This window comes from Pseudonaja textilis, chromosome 5, assembly GCF_049901715.1.
Source record: "Pseudonaja textilis isolate UNSWEBS1 chromosome 5, rPseTex1.2, whole genome shotgun sequence".
Classification (NCBI taxonomy): Eukaryota; Metazoa; Chordata; class Lepidosauria; order Squamata; family Elapidae; genus Pseudonaja; species Pseudonaja textilis.
Window position 1 is genome coordinate 35,481,593 of NC_141994.1, and position 27,827 is coordinate 35,509,419.

Below are 27,827 nucleotides of genomic sequence, written 5' to 3' on the forward strand. Positions count from 1 at the left end.
ATCCATTCCATTTGATCAATTTGATCCACTTCTTCTGCCTCCTCCTCCTCCTCCTCCTCCTCCTCCTCCTCCTCCTCCTCCTCCTCCTCCATTGGCCCTCGGAGGGGGTGCTTCCCCCTGTAACTGTACCTGGGTATAGTGTTGCTCCGATCTGGTCAATGACCTTAGCAATTGAAAATCATGATCAGTGATTACAGGGTGTTCCCTGGTCAGAACTACGTGTTGAAGACCTGCTGCAATTCCCTGGTGGATTGACAGCTCCATCCATGCCTTCATCCTCTTTGGAACTCCCTCTGGAAGAATGTCGTCCTGTCGAAAACCGGCAGCTGTTGGAGTGAATGTAGCTTCGGGAGCCCTTTGCACGGTCCGTGTTCCAGGTAACTAGGCCTGTTGACTCTGGGGAACCAAGCTGCATCTGGATGAGAGGGAGAGATCTAGGTAAGGGGGTGGGTGGAAAGAGGTAGACGGTCCTGGACTGGAGGGCAGAAAGTCCTGTGAGGCTCTGTGTGCCTCCCTTGCACACTTATCTATTTGCTTTTCTAATGCTTTATGGTATCCTTTTCTGAAGCTTTAGAATGACCTTTTGTCTGCTTAGATTTGTGCTGAGATTTAGCTTTGACCCTTGATGTTGAGGTCTGAGAACAACTACCACCTGCCATTTTGATTGAAAGAAATGCAGTATGCTCGTTATCCAAAGTGATACTGTGGAGGCAGTTGGCACGCCCAGGAGCCTGCCCTGATAATATCTTATCCCCTTCTTTTTTTTAAAGACATATGTATATATAATATGAGTCGTATCACAGTAATAATATCTTTTGTTACTAAGATATTAATACTGAATATATTATTGTTATTATTATTATTATCATCATCATCATCATCATCATCATCATCATCATCGGATTGAATGATAATCACCAATATATATAGATATAAATATATATCTAAATTAATAGAAAAACAGCTTGATATAGTGAATATCCAAACAGCCAAATTAAGAATGCCTGAAAGGTCAAGATAATAAAGAGAGGCCTTCAACAGCTTCCCTGCACAGGCAGACACGGGCCTGGGTGTTTGCTGTTGTGCCGCTGGGTGGGTAAGGCTGTGAGGGTTAAGCCAACAATAATGCATGGATGGCCTCAAATCTAATAAGAAAACGAGGTGTAATAATTCAACCTAAGGAGGTTATCTGAAGAGAAACCTCTGATTGGGAAGGAAAACTACCTCACACAGCTCAAGTTACAAATAGTGTGGCCATGCGGTCTTTAAAACAAAGGCAAAACAATGGCTGTTACTTTTGGTGCGTGCGCGCTTCCCAGCAACAAACTCCCACCGCCTGGAGAAAATGCCTCTGATGGTTTCTCTTGTGACTAAAAAACAGCCAGGAAAGGGGTGGAAAGAATTAAGCTTTTATGCTTTCCATACCAAGACGGCGTTCTGAGGGGAAAAAAAAAATCAAACGATACGACTCGGATGAGGGCGAAAATGCCCACGCCGCTATTGCCAATGTAGAAAAAGGCAATGTGGAATCACAATGGCAGGGGATAGAACAAGCAGTTGAAGGGGGGCTTGGAGCAATGCCGAAGCTGCCCGCCACTTCGGGGCAAAAAATGGCGCTGCCCAAAAATGCAAATGATCTCTGACAGCCAGATGGAGAGCTAACATTGAGAGATCATAATGTGATTTGGAGGCTAAAAGCCTGAAAAGAAAAAAAAAACTGGACTATTTCCAAACCTGCTGAATAATTCTTCTGTTTTGGCCAAGGATGAACAAAAAGCACTGCCTATCCTCAACAAGGCTGAGCCAAAACTGGGGAACACTGGGGAGGAGTCCCGTGGAGGAGGAAGACCATTCCACAAATTAAGCCCAGCCTAGACATGCAGAGACTGAAGCACCTCCCACTACTGGATGCTCTGAACAGCTCATGGGAGAACTGTCTGATGTGTGATCACCTTTTAGAAATTCTTCTTTGCAGTCACTTAGCAAGACTTTTAGAACTGGCCTTTGAGAAATCTGAGATTGACTAAGCCTATTTCAAAGAGATGCTGCAGCAAAGTTCTTCTCCCAATCCAATAACTTTGCTTCCCAATGGGCTGTTGCTCAGAAAAGACCATTTTACAAAAGGATAAAGCAGCCTTTCTATCTATTAGCCCATACAGTGGCCAAACAAATGCCTAGCCCAGGTTTTCTTAATCTTGGCCAGTTAAGATGTGTAGACTTCAACTCCTACTATTTCCCAGCCAATGGAAAACCTCCAACAGAACTGCACAATAGAAAGCTCTATTTATGCAACATAGCCATTTGCATTGAAAAGTATTGTGTTCTGACCCTAAAACAACATATAATTATCATGTTCAAAAACTATAGATCACTTATTCACCTGCCTTTTAAGATTTTCCAAGTTCATCATCTTGGAAGCTAGGCATTCCATGGTTTAACACTGTCCTGTGAGACAAAGCACTTCTTCTTTTTTTTAAACAAGTTTTATTCAATTTTTCACATTGCAGATACTAAAAGGCTCTTTTCAGTGGACAACATATTTCCAGGTCATCACTTTTACATGCAAATATGACAATAGTTATATATTCATTTTTTACATTCAACTTCCGATCTTATCCAATTTTTACTTAATTCTATTATTACCTTTTCCATTCGAACTTTTACAGAAAAGAAGAACAAATTAATCCTGATCTCTAAGAGACAAAGTACTTCTGAATGTTATTTTCTGCCAATCGGTTTTATTAGATAATCTGAAATTTTATGAAAGAAAAGCAACGTCCTATCTATATTTTATGATTATAAAATCATTGAATATACTTTCGTTTTTCTCCAGGTTAAATAAAACATTATAACCTTTTATCAGAAAAGCATCTTGAATGCCATTTTATGCACCATTTGCAGTTCTTGTCATTTTTGGAAATTGAGTGGCAAATAGTATACATAGCACTAAAGGTTGGATTCTATTATGGGTTTGTATGAATTTTAGCAATGGAAATCTTACGTACAATTTTCCCTATAATGATCCAGAGTATGGAATTTCTTTTTTCATAAAGTTGATTGCTATGATCATTTGGATGGATGAATTTTTGGCTACTGCATTGCTTACTCTGACAAAAAAATGAATAATTTTAAAAGATATGTAAGAGACTCTTGCTATTTACATCCCTCCATTTTGAGATGCATTTGTTCTTATTCTCTGCATCTGATTTCTAACCAATTATTAGTACCTCTCTTACTCTCTAAAATGATATCTATATTTTCTTATGAGGCTTTTTAAAGTCTCACTAAGCCAGATTCAGTAGTTCCCCCCACATATTTCTAAGTTAATTATGAGTCATTTTGAATGGAGAAAATGAAGAATGCCTGACTCAGCACAACAAAACTCTCTGTCTCATTTCCTCTTGCTCTTCAAAGGTATTATTATTTCAACTGGTAGGTCCTCTTGAAGGGTTGTGAATTTGCTTCTCCTTTTCCTGGTTCCCTCTTATTGGAAGCAGTCTTTCATTGGACTGTTCAGCTTCACATGCCATGATGAAATGCTTTACTTCTTGATTTAATACTACCAAGATATTCATATCTATTTTTAAACACTTTCTGTGATGACCCATTCATAAATGGGTCTTTATATGGCTTAGAAAGCTAAAGCAATTACATCATCACAATCTACATCAGTGTCTCAATCTTGGAAAGAAAAATAATACAGCAATATTACCTCCCTCTAATTCCAGATTATTATCCATAAACCCATTAAAAAGTATTCCTTTTACTCCCACCTAAAGAATAACTAGCAGCTATGTAAGGGCAAGAAGCTTAGTTTGCTGCAACTTTTCCGAAAAGCACAATATCCCAAACTTTTTCTGCTCAACAGCAGCTATGACAAGGGTTTTTCAGTTCTTCCTTTGAATAGCAATAGCACTTATATAGAGTGATATACTGTCCTCTCTAAGCTGTTTACAGAGTCAGCATATTGCCCCCAACAATTTTAAGTCCTTATTTTACCCACCTCAGAAGGATGGAAGGCTGAGCCAAACTTGAGCCTGGTGAGATTTGAACTGCCAAATCTCTGCAATGGAATTGCAGTCAGTCAGCAGAAGTAGCCTACAGTACTGCACTCTAACCACTGTGCCACCATTGCTCAGTGTTGCTGAATCTAAATGCAAATCTGAACCTTTCCAAAGCTTAAATCCTGAGCGGCTGGGAAATTAAATGAACCTATGGAAGAGATCATGAGGAAGATTCATCCTCACGCTTTCTGCCTGGACAGCATAGAATGGCAGCAATTGTTATAAACTGGGCATTACCAGATTCTGAGTTATGGTCAGAGCCTTGCTAGCAATATGTACATGAGAATAATACAGAACACAGTAGTCAAGATGAAGAATGCAATGCATATGTTACATCAATGTTGTAACAGGAACTTCAGCAGCCATTTATTCATTACTAAGCAAATTTATATCCATTCCAACTCTATGATTTAATTCACAGTAAGTCCTTTTTATATCATTTTAGAAGCCACTATGAACTGATGATACAAAAGATGTAATGCAAAGTTAACAGATTATTGCATGACTCCATATTATCATAATCTTTTATGCCACAATAAGATTGGAATCATTTATAAATGGTAAAATATAAACAGCAAAATTGTAGCTTTCCTTTTATTCAGGCAATTGACTTAGGCAACAAAATGTTGCTTTTATGAAAAGAAATACAGGAATACTCTTTGGACCACCAGAGCAAAGAATGGAAGCAATTTATTTTAAACATAAATGCCGCTTACACACTAAATCCCATTTTTCAAATACCTTACTTCTAGCAAGGGCGGGTGAACCTGGTGCCCTTATTATTATTCTTTATGGGGGAGGAGCATAGGCCATTTCTTGCCATCCATCCCCTGAGGTAGTCAAGGAAGAAAGCTATTATTTACAAAGCCAAGGCTGTGAAGGAAATGCTATATGTAAAAAACTGAGTGCCTGTGTACAGTAGAGTGTCAAGAGAGAAGGTTATGATAATTTCTGTATTATTATTTGGTATGAGTTTCAAAAGACCGGAGCCATGGCTATTTTTAACTAGAATCAGCAAATCACCTTTGCCCTTGTTTACTGTAATTGTGCAAGGAGGCATAATAGAGTATTTCAAGCAAGGAAGTTAAAAAGGGAGTGGAGGGGAGAGAAAGAGAGATGTCAGAAACATGAAAAAGGTAATGCTGCTTTATGCCTTTAGAAGCACAGCTCTGGAGGAATTCTGTATCAAAGTGGAATGTAATATTGCCTTTCCAAAGAAGTACTAACCCAAGGGGAAAGTGTTGTTTCGTGCACAGTTTAGGATGAGCACATCATCAGTCTGTGTGCATGTGTCCGCATGAGCAAGAATGTTTGCTTGTTAGCCAGGAGTTTAGCTGCTGGCTTTCTAATTCGTCCCCCAGATGGCAGTGCTGCATTCCAAGATCATCCTTCTCTGCAGGTCTCAAAATGAACGCCTGATAGCTTCTGGCAAGCATATATGCTGTGTTTTTTTTCATTTCAGAGAAAATATGGAACAATTCTCATGTTACAAGTCTTGTGTAATCAGAAGTAAGAGCTTATACTAAGGTAGCATGGCACTTACCTCCATTTGTGAGTATGTACCCGATCACATTAATAATAGACATGCTTTCTTTTTAGTGTGAAGTTTTATTTTGCTCAGAGTACTCAAATTTCCTGTTTGTAAAACCCAATTTATCCTACTCCACTACTCTATTCAGGAGTGGTGATATAGGGTATTCTGTTGCGAGCAGAAGTGTATAGTACTCTTCTCGTGAAATACTTCTGGACTTGCTCAATTGTATTAATGTCCGATATACAGTGTGGATTGCAGACAGATGACCTGTATTCAGGTATTAGTCTAGCAAAGGTTTTGTATGCCCTAATTAGCAATTCAATATTTTGGGAGGAGAAGCTCCGTAAGATTAGATTTACAACTCTTAATGACTTTTTGGCAATACTGTTATAGTGAGCTCTGGTGCTTAGGTCATTTGATATGAGTACTCCAAGGTCCTTGACAGAGTGAGGGTCATCAATGAGGTCATATTTGCCTATCCTGTATTTGGTGTACTGATTTTTTTTACCAATGTGTAGGACAGAGCATTTGTTGGTCGAGATTTGAAGTTGCCAATTGTTTGACCATTCAGATACATAATCAAGGTCACTTTGAAGGACAGTAGTGTTGTCGATGGTGTTGAATAGTTTTACATCATCTGTGAAGAGGATGCAGTTGCTTATAAGGTGATCACAAGGGTCATTTATATAGAGTATTAAGAGTGTGGGTCCTAGAACGCTGCCTTGGGGACATTGCTGTTTACTGGAGCAGGGTTTGATATAGCACTCCCTATTTTTACTATTTGTTGCCTGTTTGACAGGAATGCAGTAATCTACTTATGAGGGGATCTGGAAATGCCATAAGAGTTCTGAATGATATCTCATATATAATGCTTAGGGGTTCTGCTATGGCAGAGGAGAGCTTTTTAAAGAAGTATGCATATAATCCATCAGGAACAATAGATAGGGATGGTTTTAGGTTACATAGTATCTTTTCTACATTATCTTCTATAACGTCAATATGTAATAGATCATTACAGTTAATTGTGGTACAACTAGGAAATGTGGGGCATGAGCCATTGCTGTTTACAAAGACTAACTGAAGAATGTGTTAAAGAGGTTGGCCTTAATGGCTTCATTGCTGCAATCTTTCCCATTTGGTCCTTTTAGGGGTTAGTGTGGGATGGTTCTTGAGTCTTATTTTATTTATTTATTTGTTTGTTTGTTTTTTTATGTAGAGATTCATCCAATGTCCAATATTTGCCTCAATAGTGTGAAAAGAAGGTGATCTCTATCCCATGATGTAAGAACAAAAAGAAATTTCCCGCCCAATGATGGGATCCATACAAGAATGCTAAAAACGCTCCCCCAGCCCAACCAGAGATTAAACTAGTGGCCAATCAGGATTACAGAAGTGACCACATGACATGAACTACATTTCCCATGAAGCATTAACTACATTTCCCATGAAATGTATGAAAAGCATTCCCTTAAGGGGGCAGCTCTCCTTCCTAAACTAAATATCCACTCCAGCCAGCATACTCTGCCTGGAATTATAATTCCACTACCGGCTAACTATTAATTAAAATAAACTAATAAATAGTTACACAGCATCAAACAATGCAACAATGAAGTAGATATGTAGCATGCAAAGCTTGAAGTTCAACTTTTGAGTTCAGTCTTTCTCAGCAACAACATTAGGTCGGTGTCCAGCCTCATAGCACTTCTTAGCAAAAGTCTGTGGGTCATGGCAAGACACTTGTTGCTTCATGATCTGGACCTCGACTTGGCAGACTAGTCCATTAAAGCTGGGTAGGACTTGGTGCACAAGTCCCATGGGCCATGAGTTCAGATGCACATCCTTGTCCTTCAACAAGACAAGGTCCCCTTCTTCGAGGTTCAGTTCTTTGGTTTTTCATTTATAGCAGTCTTGTAGGGTAGATAGGTATTCTTGCTTCCATTGCTTCCAGAAGGTGTTGGAAAACCGTTGGACTTGTTTCCATTTTTGTTTGTACAAGCCCTTAGAATCGAAGTTCTGTGTATCCTTAGAATCTGTATTCTATGTATACTGTTCATTGTCTTCTACATCATTTGCTCAATTAATGAAAATCAGTTACTTGCATTTGGTGAAAATTACCAATTGAAACTAGCAGCAATGAAAAAAAGCCTATGGATCAACTGCTAAAACAAACAATCTAACTTTGCTTACATCTCTCCTTTTAAGATTACAGAAGATATGGAAATTCATTTTTGTTTCTCTACTTTCCCAGGATAGAAAAGCATCGAGCAGACTTGGGCTGCTTTTCAAGAAGCTAGTTAGTGCTTGAATGGGAGATTCTCATTGGGAAATTTAAAAAGAAATCTTAAAATAAATAATGGCAAATCAGCAAATCACTTTTACAGTATTAGCAAGAAACACCCCTAATTTAATTTAAAAAAGCAAAAGAGGAATTGAATTTCACAGTATGGACAGGGAATGAAGAGAGACTGCTATCTGGATATAATTAATTGTCTTCTTAACCAAATTTGTTATCATCCCTCTAGGCATATTAATAAAGACAAAGGAAATCTTGGGTGTAAATAACATACAAAAGAAGTATTTAAATCTGAATGGTTGAATTGCCTTCTTCTTTTACAAATCTCACCTGGAGGAGGAGGAGGTAGAAGAGGAAAAAGGAGGAAGAACTCGGTCATCTACAAGACACAGCTGGTCCCTCCTGGTATCTGATTCCAGCTGTCAGCAGCTTACCTGAAATGATTATATAGGAAGCCAAGCTTATCAACTCCAGCTTCCTATTTCTGGCAATTATAGCAACATAGATATCTAATCTTCTTTGCTTACAGAATACAGCAGGAAGAAAAAGAAACCACCATTAGTATTTAATGCTACCCATTCAATTCCATAGCAAATAAAAAAGGACAAAGTAATATTATTTTCATGGGTTCTTTGATGTTTCTGTAGCAAATTGTTGCAAACTGTAAAATGAGTTAAATATTATCTAAAATAGTACCAAAATAAAATATATATTTTTCCTTTAGAAATCATGCCTGTATCCCATTGAGTTGAGAATAGCCTAATAACTATATATTTCAATCTGCATATGGTCCCTCTTAGCCAGCAAACCCATTATCTCACACATGGCTATGTTCAACTTGAATTGTATATATTGTGCTTATTCTTTCTTTTGCATATTTTGAATAACTGTTTACTACAGACTGAAAATTAGAACTTATGAGTATCATAACAGTCTTCTACTGTTAAGATACTCAGAAGATATGGTTCCTAGAAAATACTCTTGAAGAATCCATTTTAAAAAGGATCATTGGTAGAATTTAATTAAAACACAGTTCTGTTATTTGTGTGTTGAAGGATTTTCATCCCATATAGGGGTCTATTGATTAATTTCAATTCTGTTTTGTTTGGCCACTGAATGTTATGATATCTTAGATTTATAAAATGTATGAGTTGGAAAACTCTTATTGGTCATCCAACTGAACCCTCAGTTCAACACATGAATCCACAAAATCATTTCAGACAAATGGCCAACAGCCCTTGTTTGAACCCCCCCTCCCCCCCAGTGAAGAGTAGACCAATATTATTCTAAGATGAGACTATCTTTTAGACAGATACAGAAGACCACAGGGCAGGTGAACTGATCAAGATAGAAAAGAAGACTGGTTTGAGAAAACCAGTGGCCTATATATTCCACATATCTGCTCATAGAGTGATAATCCAGCTACCTATTGGAAGCCCACAAACAACATGCACATCCTTTATATATATATATATTAAAAATTCCTAACCTGCCTCTAAAACTTCTATTTATTTAGGTTAATTTTAGAAAGCCACCCAATTTCTAATGAAGCTTACAAGCTAAACATGTGCTATCGCTATAAAACAGATAAAAGAAGTCAATAGATAGGAAACAGCTATATCTTAATAAATGGCACAATTACACTCAGGCGATACAATACATTCCCTAACCTAGGTCTGTGGAAGAGAAAGAACATTTCCTAGTCCCATATACAGTACTACTTTAAAAAGTATACATTGAGTTCCCACTTTGATCTAAGGGATAGTTCCTTGGATTTGTGGCAACAATCTGCATCTTGAACTGCATTTGAACTGCACTTATTATTAATGTACAGCAGAGGTGTTACATGTGTCTACTGAGCCACTCCTAATTGCTTTTATCATGGTTCTTCCCCCTACTATGGCTTCCTGTCTGCTGAATCCACCACTGGCTGGCCCCACCCCTTACCCTGCCCTCCCACTCACTCCTCACCTGGCCTGAAAAGGGAAGGATGGGGGATAGAGATTCGCTCCATATTTCAAAGTGGGAGCGAAGCTTCATCTCTTGCTGGATCTCATGGGTGTTTCTTCTGGCCCTTGTTGGTGCTGCATGACTGGAGACATGCAACTTCCTCTCTGCCCCAAAACATCTGCTGGCCCGGCTGAGAGAGATGAGAGAAAGGGGGAGAGAGAGGGGGGGGAGGGAGAGAAAGAGAGGGGGGGGAAGAGATGAGAGAGAGAGAGGGAAAGAGATGAGAGAGAGAGATGAGATAGGGAGAGATGAGAAAGAGATACTGAGAGAAAGAGAGAGATGAGAGATCCCAATGTTTTGTTTTCTGTGGAAAACGGGTCCAAATGGCTCTTTGAGTGTTTAAGGTTTCAGAAATAGGAAGCCAAGCTAAGTGCCTGAAGAACCCCATACCATCACTGGGAGTCCAGGTGCTTCAGCAAGCAGCGTGCTGGATTCATATTAGTGGTCCACAGGATTTAAAATTATGAATTTAGTGGTCCAAAAGGTTGGGGACTCCTGATCTAGAAGTGATGAATTATCAGGTACATAACCCAACTGAATCATTGCACTATTCATTTTACAGTGAAAAATAAGTAGGTAAAACTAAAATAAATACTTGTTTGTTTTATAGGCATCATGTATAAATATACTGTAAGTAGGCAGCTGAACGTAAAGTGGACTTTAACTCACAAATAATGTAAAATTTTATAGAGAAGCTTAAAGCAAATTATTCATTCCATTCATTAATACTCTAGGAATGCCTATTTTGTCCTTTAATTCTATAGCCATAACTTCTTGTACTTTCAAAAATTACATGTACTTTTCCCTAAGCCTAATCAATGGGATGAAATTTTTTCTTGCAGGAATATGCTCATACATGTTTATGCTTTATATTTTTCTTCACTCCTTGATTTTTATATTGTTGCTGTTGCTGTGGCTGTAGTTATTGTTGTTGTTAATATTTTAGGTACATTGACAGTGAGAAAGAGAATTTCCTTTCTTTTCCCAGTCCAAGAAATCTTTTCACTGCACAATATTTTCTATACATTTAATTTAACTCTATCACAAATTCACAGAAGGCTATTCAATTATCTTCACTGCTTTTAGTCCTCAGAATGTATTTATTTCACGTATAGCTAAGTGAATGATTACCTTTCTGAATATATAAATATTCAAGGTGGCTTATAATGTTTATAGCTGTCTCTCATACAGCAAAGGAAAACTTAGAAAGATCAACAGTTTTCACTTGAAAAAAGGTGAAAATTATCTCCCTCTTACCGCTTTGCATTTTATTGTACTAATCTATTCATGAAAAACTTCACAACTCGCTATGCAATAACTCTGCCAAAATGGAACAATCACAAAGATGTTAGATTTTTGCATTAGAATGATAAGAATTCCACCATTTTTCAACATTTTAACAATGTCATCTGCTTTGGGGGAAATTATCAGAATTCTGATAAGCTGTAGCATTGTTTCTTTTAATCAAGTAATTGATTAATGTTCTGAACAAATTTTTAGAAGCCTTTTATTATCAATGTTTCATATGTACAAGGCATATCCTATTTGCAATGCTTTTAATATCCCCCACTAATAATGTAGCAGCTTCTTGATAAAAGGCCTACAAAATTCATTCAGCCTCCCCTAATTAATGTGGACATCTATCAAATAAAAATTAATAAGCATCTTTTCACCATCCAGGATACTATTATTATTCCTTTAATTGAATAAAAAGACATTTTGTGTTCAAATTAGTGTTATATATGTAGAGATATATTTAATATCTATCAAAAATTGTACATACATATCTAGTTATATTATGTAGTGATCATGGTTGAAAAGCAAAAAAGGATTCAGAATATGCATGGATGTCCATCTCACCTTGGGGTTGTGGGGGGAAAGGGATTTTCATTACCTACCACAAAATCTCAAGAAAATAGAATGTGATTTAAAGAAGTGCTGAAAAAGCGTGACATGAAAATATATGCATTTTCTCGAACACTAACTAGTCTCATTAATTAATTATCCAAGAGACTTTTACTTTCACAAACCAGAGGCATTAAATGGTACTAAAGTTTATCATTCTGAATCAATAATAATGCAGTACAGAATATTCCTATTATAAAATATTGACAAGTTGGTCAATAATGCTCATTGGCTGCTTATAGCTATTCCCAGATAGAAAGAATAATTTTCTTTGCATGGAGGCTAATCCATCCAAGCCCAGACATCTCTTTGTAATTATAAAAAGCAATTAGGCATGCTGTGAAACAGTGCAAATTTTGCACCAGGAGAAAAGCAGAATCATAGAATCATAAAATCTCAGAATCATATAATTAGAAGGAGCCATTTAGGTCATCAAGTCCAACGGCCCACTCAGAACATGAATACAAATTAAATTCCAAATGGATAGCTCCCTACATGCATATTGTTCAAGCCACCACCTTTCTGGATAATTAAGTAATTTCAAGGCCTTTTCTATTCTAATAGATCAAAAATATCCCAATTTTTAGCCCAATTTTAGATGTAGAAAAAATATTCACCTAAAAGAATAGATATGGAACAATGAACAAGAGGTGGTGGATGGAAATCTGAAATGGCAAAAGTGTCAACAACATAATTAATAAAAAGGATTAAATTGAACAAGCATACGTTCTTGCTTGGCCCCTTTGTAGTGTTTTATCTTCAGATTGCATAAACTGTTTGCTTTCTTTCTACTGTTGTAGAAAAATAATAATCAGTTTTTCATTTACAAAGGGTTGTCTGTCAGTCTTACTGTTATGGAAGTGCAAAATATGGACACTTATTCATGAGATATAGTAGTTACACATCATTTTGATTTAATATCTTTAAGTCTGTTAATATGATTTAGGGAATTGCTCTTTGGGAAGGGTAATTAAAGATAACAATGTGAAGAAAAACTAAGTATTTATTGAACATGAGGCATAGAAAAAAACATTTTATGATGGATTGCCACTTTAAATTTATGGTGTGTATTGATTAGAATTTTCTTGCTTTCTACTTTTGAACCAATTTTTAATGATGCACAGAAATGTTTAGCAATTAACAGTTCGTTTTCCTCCTTATTTAAGGTATGGGCAACATTTGTTCCTCTTCATCATCTGGCATTTCACCAGCTTTCCTGTATTTCTTAAAGACAATATGAAACAGTTTAGCCAATCGATCAGTTATTTCTTTCAGTATTCAAGAATGCAATTCATTTCACACTATAGATTTCAACTCATTCAAATAAAGAACAATTCCCTGCTCATGTTGCTATCAAGTTTTGATCTTATCCCTTAACCCTGTTCTTTATAATTTGATAGTGGAAAATTTGGGTTTTGTTGAGAAGAATGAATCAACATAAGGGTTGAGTGTGGCACTCTCCTTTCTTTGTTAACTTTTAGAATTTAGCTTTTTTCATTAACAGAATTCTTTTGTGTGGATTTTATTTTGAACGTATTTTAAAAAATATTTTTATTGTTCTTCTCTATTCTGAGCTTTTCCTTTCCTGACCACACCTCTATAATTCTGGACTTTCTCCCTGTAACTCTTTTGTTGTTGTTAGTTGGACCTCCTTTTATTTCCTCTATGTTTATATACAGGGTATATCAAAATTCAGGCCTGTAGACAAAATCAGGCCCCATAAGCAATTCAAATAGATTTTCTTCTAAAAACTTCTTTATTTGACCCCATAGCATTTTAAAATCTTTATGTAGGTAACAATATATCTGAAAAATATTAATTAATAAAATATATTGTGATTCGCATTTGAGGCTTGACTTTTGGTACACTATGTAGGAAAGGCGAAAGGAGTTTATCATTTAACAATCCATCCAATTTTTGATGATGCTAGATTAATACATCAATAAAAATAGTAATTCAAAAAGAAGCTGAAGAAACAGTGTGCCACTACATATTACTGCAAGATCTCACAAACTGACTATAAACAATGGCATTACAAATGGCAACAATGATACATTGGAATATCTGCAAGAAATACCATTGTTGGCATGGTGGGATCACAGACACAGACAAAGTAATAGAAAATTAAGAAGCTAAAGTACTCTGGGATTTTAGAACTCAAACAGACAAGCACTTGCCACATAATACTGCTGATTTAACAATTGTTGATAAGAAAGACAAAAAAGTCTAGATATTAGACATGGCATTAGAGTAGTCTCAGATTATTGCACTTGCATGGATGCTAGAAGCTGCCTGATAAACTGAGTACCACATTAATTTCTGCCTGTATGTTACCTATGATAGTTTTGAAGCTTTGTGCTCAGGCTTGATTGGAGATCACTGAGATCTGTGTCAGGCTCTGCATATGTGAGAAGAAAAAATACAAATGATGAAGGGTTGTCAGATATAATATATTGTTGAACAATAGTTCCTATGATTACAGTGTTTCTGAGAGTTGCTAAGGCAGACTGAAATGTGTGTGTGTGTGTGTGTGTGTGTGTGTGTGTGTGTGTGTGCCTTTAAGTCAATGGACAAGTTCCTGCAGTTTTCTTCACACAATTTCAGAAGTGGATTGCATTTAACTCCTTCCCAGAGTGTCTGGACCAAGGCAGGACTAGAACTCCCAGTCTCCCAGTTTCTATTCTTGTCAAATAGCCTTGGCTACTACACCAAACTGGCTCTCTATAGTCTAAAAGATAATCAATTCTATTTTATCCAGAATTTCAGCAACATCTTCACACTCATCTGAGATCTATCATGCTACTATATTTTAAAGCAGTTTTGCTATTCCTACTGACTGAGGGGTTTCTTTGAGGTAATTGAAAATAGCAGGCTAGAATGAAAAGCAACCAAATCCCATGCTCCGAATCATCAAGACACTAGATAGGTGTCTGAGACTGTAATGCAAAGTAGATGACTCCAAATAGGTTACATGGTGTTGTGGCCATGATTTGTCTCTAACTGGCAGAATGAAACATTTCTCTTAATTATTAGTCATGTCTGTGGATCATGTTTCTGTCCTGCTGGACATTCTCAGAATTTTTCAATACAGTCAGTTCCTTTTATAGCTACTCCAATCCAAAATTGAAATTGAATAAAATGTATCAATTTTTCCAGAATAGGCATTATTCTGGATATCTTTATAATTTGGCTATCTGAATGCAATTCTTTTCTTTAAAAATAGTTACACAGCATTCTAAAGCTATGCTGGATATGAGATATATTTTCAACTTCTTCCTAAATGAGAGGAACCATTTAAACGGTTGCAGCAAAGAAAAAAAATGCTGTTGCAAATGATAATATTGGATGTAACTGGAAAAACAGATATGAGAAAGCTTGATAAACTATATTGATGGATCTATGCTATAAAAATAATGAAACATGCCTTGTGAGATTATAATATAACCACCACCTTGTATGTGCAGAAAAAGGACAAAATTTCTTTCACAATATGTTTCATCAATTAGCCTCTATACCCTCCCATAGGATCCAAGGGACTCCAACATTATAAATATCTTTTACACATGAACTGAAATAAATATTTTTTTGTATTTTGTCTCTTTGGTACACCTTCGTAAACATATCTGCACAATTGTTATCCCATCATTAATAGTTGTTATTGTTAAGCTTATATTACATAAAAAGGACATGCCAATGAAATGGAAAAATATACAGGCTTAAAAGACATTATACTCTCAATCTTCTAACATATTATAAGACAGTTTGTTTCATCTGACAAATAGATTTCATTATTTTTTTAATTCACTATATATATGTTTTACTGACAGTATGAATAGGGCTATAGTTTTGTTCTCTGAAACCCTCTGAGAAAAACACAAACAAACCTATTGATGCTTTTTAATGCAGGACATACTTTCGAAAAAGTTACATATAAGAGTGTGATATTACAAATAAATAATGGTTTGTGTCACATTTTTTGTTGTTGTGCAAGTGGCTTACATAATTTATCCCATCCTTATGTTTACCATGTATTGCTAACAGGAACTGTAAACCAAAATCATCTGCATACAGACGGGAGATTGTACAACTTGCCTCGTGATGCGACTGGAACAATCTGGAACTGAATACACTCAAAACCATAGAAATGGTGGTAGACTTTAGGAGAACCCCTCCTATACTACCACCTCTTACAATATTAGACAACACAGTATCAACAGTAGAAACCCTCAAATTTCTGGGTTCTATCATATCTCAAGACCTAAAATGGATATCTAACATCAAAAACATTATCAAAAAAGCACAACAAAGAATGTTCTTTCTGCACCAACTCAGACAGCTCAAACTGCCCAAGGAGCTGCTGATACAGTACTACAGAGGAATTATTGAGTCTGTCATCTGCACCTCTGTAACTGTCTGGTATGGTTCTGCAACCCAACAGTACAGACACAGACCTCAGAGAGTAATTACGACTTCAAAAAAACCCTAATTATTACCAACCTGCCTTCAATCCAGGACCTGTATACTGCATGAGTCAAAAAGAGGGCTGTGAAAATATTTACAGACCCCTCACATCCTGGACATAAACTGCTTCAACTCCTACCCTCAAAATGATTCTATAGAGCACTGCACACCAGAACAATAGACACAAGGACAGTTTTTTCCCGAATGCCATCATTCTGCTAAACAAATAATTCCCTCAACACAGTCCAACTATTTACAAAGTCTGTATTACTATTACTATTAATCTTCTCATCACTCCTTATCACCCCTCCTCTCCCACTTATGACTGTATAACTGCAACTTGTCGCTTGTATCCTTACAATTTATATTGACTGTTTCCTTGTATGATTTGATTGCTTGTTGTACCCTATGACTATTATGATTATTATGATTCTTGACTCTTGATGAATGTATTTTTTCTTTTATGTAAATTGAAAGCATATGCACCAGGACAAATTCCTTGTGTGTCGAATCACACTTGGCCAATAAAGAATTCAATCTATCTATTCAATTCTAACACAAAGATGAATTGATATGTCACATTAAGCCACCTTATAGTTTGATGTAGGTATACATTGGTTCAGCCAAATGTGACTTATTCACCATGACTGAGCAAACCATTCTTATAATCTGACACATGAGCCCTTCCAATGCCTTGGGCTAATGCCGGCTAGATTTTCAAAGCATCACGAAGAAAATATCAAATACCTTAACCAGCAAGATTAATATGTGTTTCTTGATTACCAGATATTCTATGCTAAAATTTATTTCAAAACAGTATTTATGATTTCCCAGTTCAGCTATGATTCCTAGAAATAATTTTAAAACTAAAATGAAGCAATGGAACATATTTTAAGCATATGTCTTTAGCACAGAACATTACTAAGATTTGCTTTATTCTTGGAGAACAATCAGTATTTTAGAAATACTCTTTGCAATGTATTTATTAGACCTGAGCCTTATTCTTGTCAGATACCAACCATTAAAAGTAACTAGCTATTTTAGCAGTGTGCCTGCCTATTAAGAAGTATCTAGATTTTAGAAAGTTCTGGACAAGAAGCTCTATTTATGGATGTTTCCCAGATCCTCATGCAGAAGTAGAGAATCTATACACTCTCCAGGTATAACTAAACTATAATTTCCAGCCAGCAATATCAATTGTGAGGGATACTGGAATTGCAGTTTAGCAACCTTAAGAAACATTGGAAGTAATAAAGGAAGAACATTGCTATCTGTGTTAGTATTTAGAATACTTTTGCATATTTATTTTATTTTTCCCATTATGCCACTTCTTTCTTTTCCTTTCCTTTTTGGGGGAGAGGGGTCTTCTTTTTCATTATAAAGTGGTCCTGTTTAGTATAGGCAGGGGGATTTTCTTGCTGATGCTTACCTGCTCTTCTTTCTGATTTCACTGTCATTCATAAACAATGCTGGTCTTGGTTGCTTTGCCTGCCACTTGCAATATTCTAGATGAGGATTGGTAATGTGAAATTTATTGATAAACCATAAAGCTCCTGTTTTAACTAGAAACTCTTCTTAGATCATAGAACTGACTTTTTCAGAACCTACCAAGTAGAAGCTTTCGAGATTTTATACAATCTGCTTTAAAGAATTCTACTTCCAGAGTCTAAGAATCAGACACCCACCTGACTACTAGAACATCCAATTAAAAACACCCCTCTTAGACAGCTGAGAACAACTTTACTATTTTCATTAGAAGAGCAACAATCAGAAAGACAGTGTCACACAGGGATAAGAATAATCTTTAACAACAATTAGCTATTGAATTCAGTGGGATTAATCTCTTTGTGTCTAGCAGAGAGGCTTCTTCAGAGCTATCAGTTTGTACTCAACAGATGCAGTACATTTTGAAATACAGTCAATATTTATACCAACCTTTTGTGCTTCCTTGTACAATGCCCACAGAAGTACCTCTCAAAATGTCATTTAGCAGTTTTTCTCATTCTCTTCTTGCTGCTTGATCTCTCCTCCTGGATTGGGTTTATGTTATCTGAGTCCTATTATGTTTCACTGTTTCAGGTCTCAATTTTCCCCTTTCAGTTGCCTCAGTGAGACTGCTAGCCTCTCTCCCCAATGGCTGAGTTGCCCATCAATGTTTCTGACTCCAATGTGTCCCTCAAGCTGCCCTTCTCCTTGCTGGCTGCAGAAAGGGGCGTCCCAGTTGGACAAAGGGCTGCAGTCAGAAAATCCTCATGTTTACTTTTTGTTTACTCATAAGTAGGTTTGCCCTCTCCCTTGAATTGAATGTTTTGGCTCTTGTTTCATTTGAGTCCTCAGTTTGTTTCCCTTTTCCTTCTCCAAACCATAGGCTAAATTTCCTGTAGACTCTCTTTTCTCCTCCTTTGTGCATGTGTCTGTTGAATCACATATTTTTACATATCCACGGTTTGGTTCCATTTCAGCTTCCCTACCCACTCTCTTGCCAGAATTTCCCAAAGTTAGAACTCCTTATTTCCTAGCTGTCTATGTACAGTCACTTTATTCCTTTCCTTAATCTTTACTTTTTGTTACTTTAGCACCTCTGATGATCTGACTTCTTCCAGTTAAAGGGAAAGGTTTCCCTGTCCAGTCATGTCCAACTCTAGGGGATGGTGTTCATCTTCTGATTTTTAGTTGAGGGAGCCAGTGTTATCCAAATTTTCTGCAGTCATGTAGCCAGGATGACTATATGCTAAGGTGCATGGAACACTGTTACTTTCCCATCAAAGTGGTACCCATTTATCTACTTGCTTTTGCATGCTTTCAAATTGCTGGGTGGGCAGGAGCTGGAGCAAGTCAAAGGAGCAAACCCCATCATGCAATCCAAAGACTTGATTCTTGCAGCTGACAAGTTCAGTGTCTTTAGTTACTGGGCCATTGTGCCCCTTGTTTCAGTTAAGGTCTATAACATTCTAGTACCCAATATCTTATTTTTCCTGACTGTCTTCACTAACTTGCACAATAATATTCTCTACTATGTTATAACTTCGGGCTTTTAGTAAGAATTTGCACTGACATAGAGAAGCACCTCCAATATCTAAGATGATGCTATGATGAAGGGTGTAATATGTGGTAAAACAAAAAAAGAGGGAAAGAATACAACTTCCATATGCTGTTTCTTCAGTTAATGCTGAGGGATTCCTGAGGGGTTGTATTTTATTGCAATATTAGTGTGCATCTGTGTGTGTGTGATATATCCCAGAAGCCTGATGATGGCAGATGAGATTCTGATGAAACATCGCTACAACTTTAAAAGCACAACTACAATGACGTGGGAAAATACCCGAACAAAGCTGAATGCCATACACACATATATATATATTATATATATATTACTTTTATTTTTTTAATTTTTAAAAGAAAGTTTATTTAAGAATCATACATTTAGAACATTAAAAAACAAGCATATAAACAGATATATATACATATATACATTTTGCAGCGAAAGTTGAGATATAGTTACACATTTTTTAACATTTTTTACCAATGATGTGATCTGCCTTGTTACAATACCTTCTTCATTCTTTCAATGTTTCACAAAATATTTTATGATTAAATGCATGTCTTCAATAACTTTATAACTTATCCAGTTGTCAAATAATGCCTTTTCTTTAACCATTCATACCAGGAATTCCATGTTGTCAGCCTCAAGATCTCTTCGGGTACCCTAACTGCTATCTATCTTATTTATTTCCCCCAGATCTCCTCTACTGCTAGGCTTACTTCTTTCGGCTGTCATTAGCAATGGGGGGAGGGGTAATTGTGGGGGGGAAGAGAGCTGGAGGTGTTTTGCATTCCTTTACTGTGGGCAGAAAAAGGAGGGGGTGTATGATTTCTTCTTTTCAACTTTCCATTTCCTTGCTAGCTTCTATCCCTTTGTGCGCAGCTGCGAAGTCTTATCAAAATATGTCAAGGTCAATGGACAGAGGCCTCATCACCACCTGAAGATGCCCACATGATCATATTCAGAACTTTTAATTGGAAGAGACTTCTGGATTTCGGGGGGTGGGAACAATTCAATTTCTTTGTATGTGTGATCTACGCGCCAAATTCTCAGTTTCGGAATTCCATTTGTAGCTTCCTTTTCATTCTCCAGTAAAAGAATAACTTTGCTCTGATCCATGGAGTCTGGGTATTTCTTTCTTGGATTTTGAAAGGAGCACAGACTGACACATGTTTTATAGTAATCACTATCTTGGTTATTTTTTAGTAGTTTAGTTAGGCTATCCATCTCTGCATACTTGTGGATTTTTTTGATGACCATCTCCTCTGAAGGGATGGTAGACAATTTCCAATTTTGTGAATAGCTTATTCTAGCTGCCATTATAATGTGTAAAATTAAATATTGGTATTTTTTTTCCATTTTTGAATCTATCATACCCAGCAAGAAAGTTTTGGGTTCAAGTTTTACTTCTTGCTTAGTTATATTTAAAATCCAATTTTTGATATTTTTCCAGAACTTTTGCGCAAATGGACAGGCCCACCACATATGGACATATGTTCCCTAGACTCAGTTACAAGCAGTTTGTGGGGAGGTTTGGGAACATCTTAGCCAGTCTCACAGGTGGCAGGTACCAATGATACATCATTTTATAGAGGTTCTCTTTATATGAGGCTGACATAGTTAATTTGTAGTTTGTTTTCTAAATATGTTCCCACTTGTCTAATTCAGTAATGTGGCCTACATTTTTTGCCCAAATTATCATACACTCCTTGACTGTTTCTTCTTTTAGTTTATAATCCAATAGATATTTATATATTTTACTAATCATCTTCCTTTCTTCTCCTTGCCAAATTTTATCTAATTCTTGATAGGTCATGTTAAAACCAAATTGTTCTTTATCTTTTTTGTAATGCGACTGTATCTGTGCATAGGGCCACCATATATCTCTTTTCCTAAAATTTGTATTTGATTCCTAGCCTTTAGCTCTTTATTTTGATGTAATAAATCTTTATATCTTACAATATTATCAAAATCTAAAAGATTTGGATGTGTAACTGCCTTCATTATAGATAACCTTGCAGTAATGTACTTTTTTTAATCTTTTCCCAAATATTTAGTAGCACATTCCTTGTATAATGCCTTTGAAAATGGTGTTTACTCTTTCCATAAATGTGTGCCATCCGAGTTGGAGATTAAAGCCTTCTAGTGTTAAAATCCTTTTGTTTTTCAGATTGACCCAGTCTTTAAGCCAAGTTGCTATCGCAGCCTGGTACTATATTTCGAAGTCTGGAAGACCTTTCTTTCTATCGTCTTGTAATAGTTTATATATTATTCTGGGTTTTTTCCCTTGCCATATAAATTTGGATATATGTTTATTTAATTCTTCAAAAAAGCTTTTTTCCAACTTGATTGGACCATCTGAAATAGGAACAACAATTTTGGCAGAATGTTCATTTTTACTATTGCAATACAGCCTAATAGAGATATTTTAGTTTAGCCCAATTATCTAAATCTTTAAATATTTGGATTGTTAATTTATCATAATTATCTTTTTTGATTGGTGAGCACCTAGCTGTCAGCCATATCCCCAAATATTTTACTTTATTTACCACCTGTATCCCTATTTTTTTAATTAGTTTTTTCTTTTGTTCATTTGTACAGTTTTTTGTTATCATTTTTGTTTTTTCTTTATTAATTTTTACCCCTGCCACCTTTCCATATTCTTCTATTTCTTTCATCAGAATAGGTGTCATGCATATATATATGCATGTAGATTTTCATGGGTACAGGTATGTAGGTCTAGGTGTGTTTGGGTCTTTTCCCATGTAAGATTAAGAGTATCTTGGTGACGTTTTGGCGAGGTGCCACTCACCATCCTCAGGCTGGTGCTTTCGGCTTTGTGCCAGTGCAAGCAGGGAAAAGATCCGAACACACCTAGACCTACACACACACACACACACACACACACACACACATCACACACATACACACACACACACACACACATCACGCACATCTATTTCTGTTACTTATTTTCCTTTACCATTGTTGTCTCAGTTTCTTCAGATCTTTGTGTCCAGTTTTCAGAATTTGCAAAATCTATGTTAAAATAGGACCTTCACTTAATGAATTCTTTATTCTCTATATCTTATTTCTCTACCTCTACAACCAATACATCATCTGACACTGGTGTTAGTACAGAGGAAAAAAAGGACATTTTTTCCTGCTAGTAGCAGTCCCAAAGGTGAATAGGAAAAATACAAAAGGGTGGGATATTGTTGCATCAAGGATTAAAAATTCATAACTGCTATTTTACACCAAAATCTCTCTCTTTGTAGTTTAATCGCCTTAGTTACAGTTAACCATTGTAGTACAATGTAAGGTCTGAAAGTGGTTTATCCAGGCATCCAGAACATTACATTTTTGTCCCAAGAAAAAACAGTGACATTCTGGTGCTGCCTATATTTACGAAGGATATTATAGATATTGTATCTATTTGTATGAATGGAACTATTCATCTTTCCCACTTTCCATCTTCAAAATAATAAATTATCATAATACTATAGAACAGCGGTCGGCAACTGGTGGTCCACAAGAAAATGTTGGTGGTCCGCAGAGAAATGTCACCCCCAGAGCACCCCCCCAAAACAATTAATGCAGGCTGTGCAGCCCACATGCTTCTCCCTCCCTGCCTACTCACTCCTTACCTGGCAAACTTGCCTGTTAAATTGCTATTTTTCCTTTTTTTGACCATCAGCTGTTCTGCTGTGCCAGGAGATTTAGATTAGCTAGAAAGTAGGAAATCATTGGATTTCTTGCTTTCTAGCTAATCTTTATATCATCGGCTCTGCTTTTAAGTAGTGCAGACTCAGCTAGCCGATGGCAGAAACACAGATCTCTAAGTGAATCTGTGGTTCTGTGAGCAACTCAATCTGCCTGCTTGCTTTCCCTGATTTTGGGTAAAAGTTGCTCTTTTTTATAAAAAAAATCAATATTTACATACATAGTGTGTTGTGGATTAATATTGTGAGTTTGCCTGCAAACAAATTTTATGTGACAGACTCAGCTAGCCGATGGCAGAAAGATAAATCTCTGAATGAATCTGTAATTTTGTGAGCAACACAATCTGCCTGCCTGTTCTGCCTGATTTTGGGTAAAAGTTGCTCTTTTTTAATAAAAAATTCAATATTTACATATATGGTGTGTTGTGAGTTAATTTTGTGAGTTTTCTTGCTAGCAAATTTTATGGGTTTGCTTGCAAGCAAATTTTATGTGACAGTCTCAGGTAGCCGATCTCACAGATCTCTGAATGAATCTGTGATTCTGTGAGCAAATCAATCTGACTGACTGCTTTGCTTGATTTTGTATAAAAGTTTCTCTTTTTTTATAAAAATATCAATATTTATATAAATATTTACAATATTTACATACAAGTCATGCCCAGCCAGTCACATGACCACCAAGCCACACCCACATATTAGGCCATGCCCACAGAACCATTTGTTAAGAAATGTGAATCCCACCCCTGCCTCTCTGTGTGTGTGTGTGTGTGTGTGTGTGTGTGAGAGAGAGAGAGAGAGAGAGAGAGAGAGAGAGGGCGGGGTTAGATCAGATCTCTTTCTCTCCCACCAATGTCAGCAAGCCACTGTCAGTCAAAATTCATCTTAGTGGTCCCTGGGATTTAAAATTATGAGTTTGGTGGTCCCTGAGGTCCAAAAGGTTGACGACCCCTGCTATAGAATAACAAGACTGTGTTCCAAGGAAGGGTTTTTAGTTCCAAAGACTGCTTATTAGATTGCATCTTTATTCATCAAACTTTCAGTTTTTGAGAGAAACATTTAAAAAATATTATTAAAGCATCGCACCATCATCACTCTCTCCATCTGACAAAATTAAAACCCTTTCAACAAATTAAATATGTGCACCTGACAAAGAACAGTTTTACAAAATATAATGTGTAATACATGACTCATTCCTTTTCTAAAAGACCCATTTCCTTTAAATATCCTGGCAGACCTTGTTAAAATATAGCTGCTTCACAGATTCATTTTCAGAAAGCTATGTATAGTTATTGTTTATAGAACTTGATAAGTAAAATATATGTACTATATTTAATATTATGTTATAGATGTCAAATTATTATGAATCTGCATATTAGTGACGTATACTTACCTTGCTTTTGGAAAACATAATGTTTAACTTAATAGCATGTTGGAATTATACAATTCCTGGTATTGCCATTTTGACTCCAAGGAGAATTTATGAATTATGTATATTTGATTCCAAGTAACATACAGCTATTGCTATCTCAGAATTCATATAAGAAGTAGACCACCTTCAACTATTACCATAAAAAATAAACCTGGCTGAAATGAAAATGTGGAATACTATTACTTGATAAACAATTTCTTACTTGATATCAACTCAATTTTTACGAGCTCATCTAATACCAAAAAGCCAAACACCAAGGATGAAAATAAGAGCAAAAGGAGCTGCACACAGCTCCGCTTGTGTGAGTAGTGGGTGCATCCTTCTCTGGCTGAAATGGAGCTTTATTGATTGATTGATTGATTGAATTGATTTGATTTGATTTGTCAATTGTTTACAGGATAATAAGTATAAGTATATACATAGTTATGAATACATAAAATGGGTACATATAAGAAAAATAAAAGAAACAATAGGACAGGGACGGTAGGCACATTGGTGTGCTTATGCACGCCCCCTACAGACCTCTTAGGAAAGGGGTGAGGTCAATAGTAGACAGTCTAAGGTTAAAGTTTTGGGGGTTTGGGGAAGAAACTACAAAGTCAGGTAGAGTATTCCAGACATTGACCACTCTGTTGCTGAAGTCCTATTTCCTGCAATCAAGTTTGATGCGGTTAACCTTGAGTTTGTATCTATTGTGTGCTCTTGTGTTGTTATGGTTGAAGCTGAAGTATTCATTGACAGGTAGGACATTGCAATGTATGATTTTATATACCATACTTAGATCAGACCGAAGATGGCCTAATTCAAGGTTTTCTAGGTCTAGAATTTCAAGTCTGGTGGCCTAAGGTATTCTACAATGAGTAGAGGAGTGGAGAACTCTTCTTGTGAAATATTTCTGGACTTTCTCAATTGTGCTAATATCAGATACATAACGTGGGTTCCAGACTGATGAGCTGTATTCAAGTATTGGTCTAGCAAATGTTTTGTATGCTCTAGTTAGTAGTGTGATATTACCAGAGAAAAAGCTACGTAGGATTAGGTTAACAACTCTTATTGCCTTTTTGGCTATGTAGTTACAGTGGGCTCTAGCACTTAGATCATTAGAGATGAGTATTCCAAGGTCCTTTACAGAGCTTGGATCATCAACAAGATCTTGACTATTCAGCTTGTATTTTATTTTCTGATTTGTTTTGCCAATATGTAAGACAGAGCATTTATTTGTTGAGATTTGAAGTTGCCATTTGTTTGACCATTCTGATACATAGTCAAGATCTTTTTGAAGGGTAGCAGTATTGTCTGTGGTATTGAACAGCTTTACATCATCAGTGAAAAGAACACAGTTTCTCTTAATATGATCCCAGAGGTCATTTATGTAGAGTATGAAGAGTTGGTCCTAGAACACTGCCTTGGGGGACACCATTATTGACAGGTACAGAATTTGATAGGACACTCCCAATTTTGACCATTTGTTGTCTGTTTGACAGGAATGCTTCTATCCAGTTATGCAGGTGTCCAGAGATACCATAAGATTTTAGTTTTAGGAGTAGTTTGTCATGTACCACTGAATCAAAGGCTTTACAGAAGTCTATGTAGATTGCGTCTGTAGCTTTGCCCTGATCGAGTTGTCTCATCCATATGTTTTTGCAGTGTAAGAGTTGCAGATTACAGGATAGTTTTTTCCTGAAACCAAATTGTTTATTGGAGAGTAGGTTGTTTGTCTCTAAGTGGAGGATGATGGATTGGTTAATAATCGATTCCATGACTTTACAGGTGACGCAGCATAAGGAGATTGGTCTGTAATTTTCAACTAGGCTGGGGTCTCCCATTTTGAAGATGGGGATGACCGTGGCTTGTGACCATAGGTTAGGTAAGGAGCTGGTCCTGAAAGATTTTTCAAAGATTCATGCATGTGCTTGCACTCATGTAAAAAGATCTATATGTGTGGGTGGTAGACACTTGCCCTTGAGCATGAAGCTCCACTTGTATGAGTGAAGGTGTATGAGCAGAAGGCATTTGTGCTCAGGTGTGAAGCTCCATTTGCATGAATGGAGTTTTGTGTACAAATGCAAATGCCTCCACTCACACAAGTGGAATTTTGCTTGCAAGCACCTTTCACTCGCGTAAGTGGAGTTTCACCCCTGTGTGTTGCTCTATGCTCACACAAGTGGAGTTTCATGCATGTATATCATGCAGCTCATCACTCCTGCAGCTCAGTTTCGAACAGGCCATGGCCCAGTAGTGGGTCGAGAGTTTGACAGCTCTGCCTACCTCATTCCAGATAAGTGGCTATCTGGTCTCTCCTTAAAAGCTTCCAGTGAGGGAGCCCCACAACGTTTGAAGGCAACCATTCCACTATTTAATTGTTCTCACTGTTAAGAAATTTCTTAATTCTAGATTGCTTAATAATTTAACTAAGTTAAATAATCTACAAGATTTTAAAAATATGTAGGGAAATTTGCAGAAGCATAATCAACAATGTTTGATTTAACTCACTACTACTAAAAATGTCACTAGGAAGTTAGTTCTTCCTAGAGAATGCTTACTAGCTGAAATTGAATAGGATTTGTAAACGTACAGAAAGAGGATAATTGTCGTCTTCTCTTTTATTCCACCTTTCCTAGAATGAAAGCCTAAATTAAAAATAAACAAAACCAAAATCCAAACATTTAAATTATATTTAATTCTAACTACATATAGAAAAAATAAACACATAGGAATACTTTCATACACTAATATATGTAAAGAAAAAATAAACTACAGATTTAATTAATTTTCTTTCTAAAGAAATTTTCCAAATATCTCTTGGGTCTTTTGTGAATTTTTTGCCCTGCTTTTTGCTCTATGTGTATTTTTTCATGTGGAATAATTTAGTTACAAAACCTCTATTAAGTCATTTCACTTGGAAAAGCCTTTAAAGTCAATATTCTCAAACTTGTTTGTCTCCTGACCTTTATCATTTACTGTTTTTCATAAGTTCTTAAAACTTCAGTCAGACACTGAACTTACCTTGGAGCAAGGATCTTGAACACAGTAGAATTCTGAATACAAATATGTATGATTGATTGATTGTGTCTAGAAGCAGAGAAAATCCAACAGTATTATTATAATCAATCAAAGTAGTGGAAAATCTGAACTTCTTACCCCAATTTACAACTCTTCCTGCATTTTTTTAAATTCTAGTAAGACATATCTACTTCTTCACAACAGGTATCTCCATTTCCTTTTAGTTTCAGCTTCACTGATAGTATGATGTGCAACAGCTTATCTTTGAGGGTACACTTCTTATTTTAACACTTGCAAACATATTCATCTGTGTCAAGTATGTGAATATATGTAGATTCACTTACACTATAGCACATGGAAACC

The 27,827-nt window shown here is 36.4% G+C and overlaps 1 long non-coding RNA gene across 1 annotated transcript in view; it reads right to left on the minus strand.

The window, feature by feature from the left end:
* LOC148125595 (uncharacterized) overlaps positions 1-27,535 on the minus strand; it is a 56,057-nt gene extending 28,522 nt beyond the window's left edge. The window contains exons 1-3 of the long non-coding RNA XR_015744002.1: positions 27,468-27,535; positions 14,141-14,204; positions 8,222-8,325 (exon numbers count right to left, since the gene is read on the minus strand). This is a non-coding gene — a long non-coding RNA (uncharacterized LOC148125595). The remainder of the gene's footprint in view (positions 1-8,221; positions 8,326-14,140; positions 14,205-27,467) is intronic.
* Between the last annotated feature and the right edge of the window lie 292 nt (positions 27,536-27,827).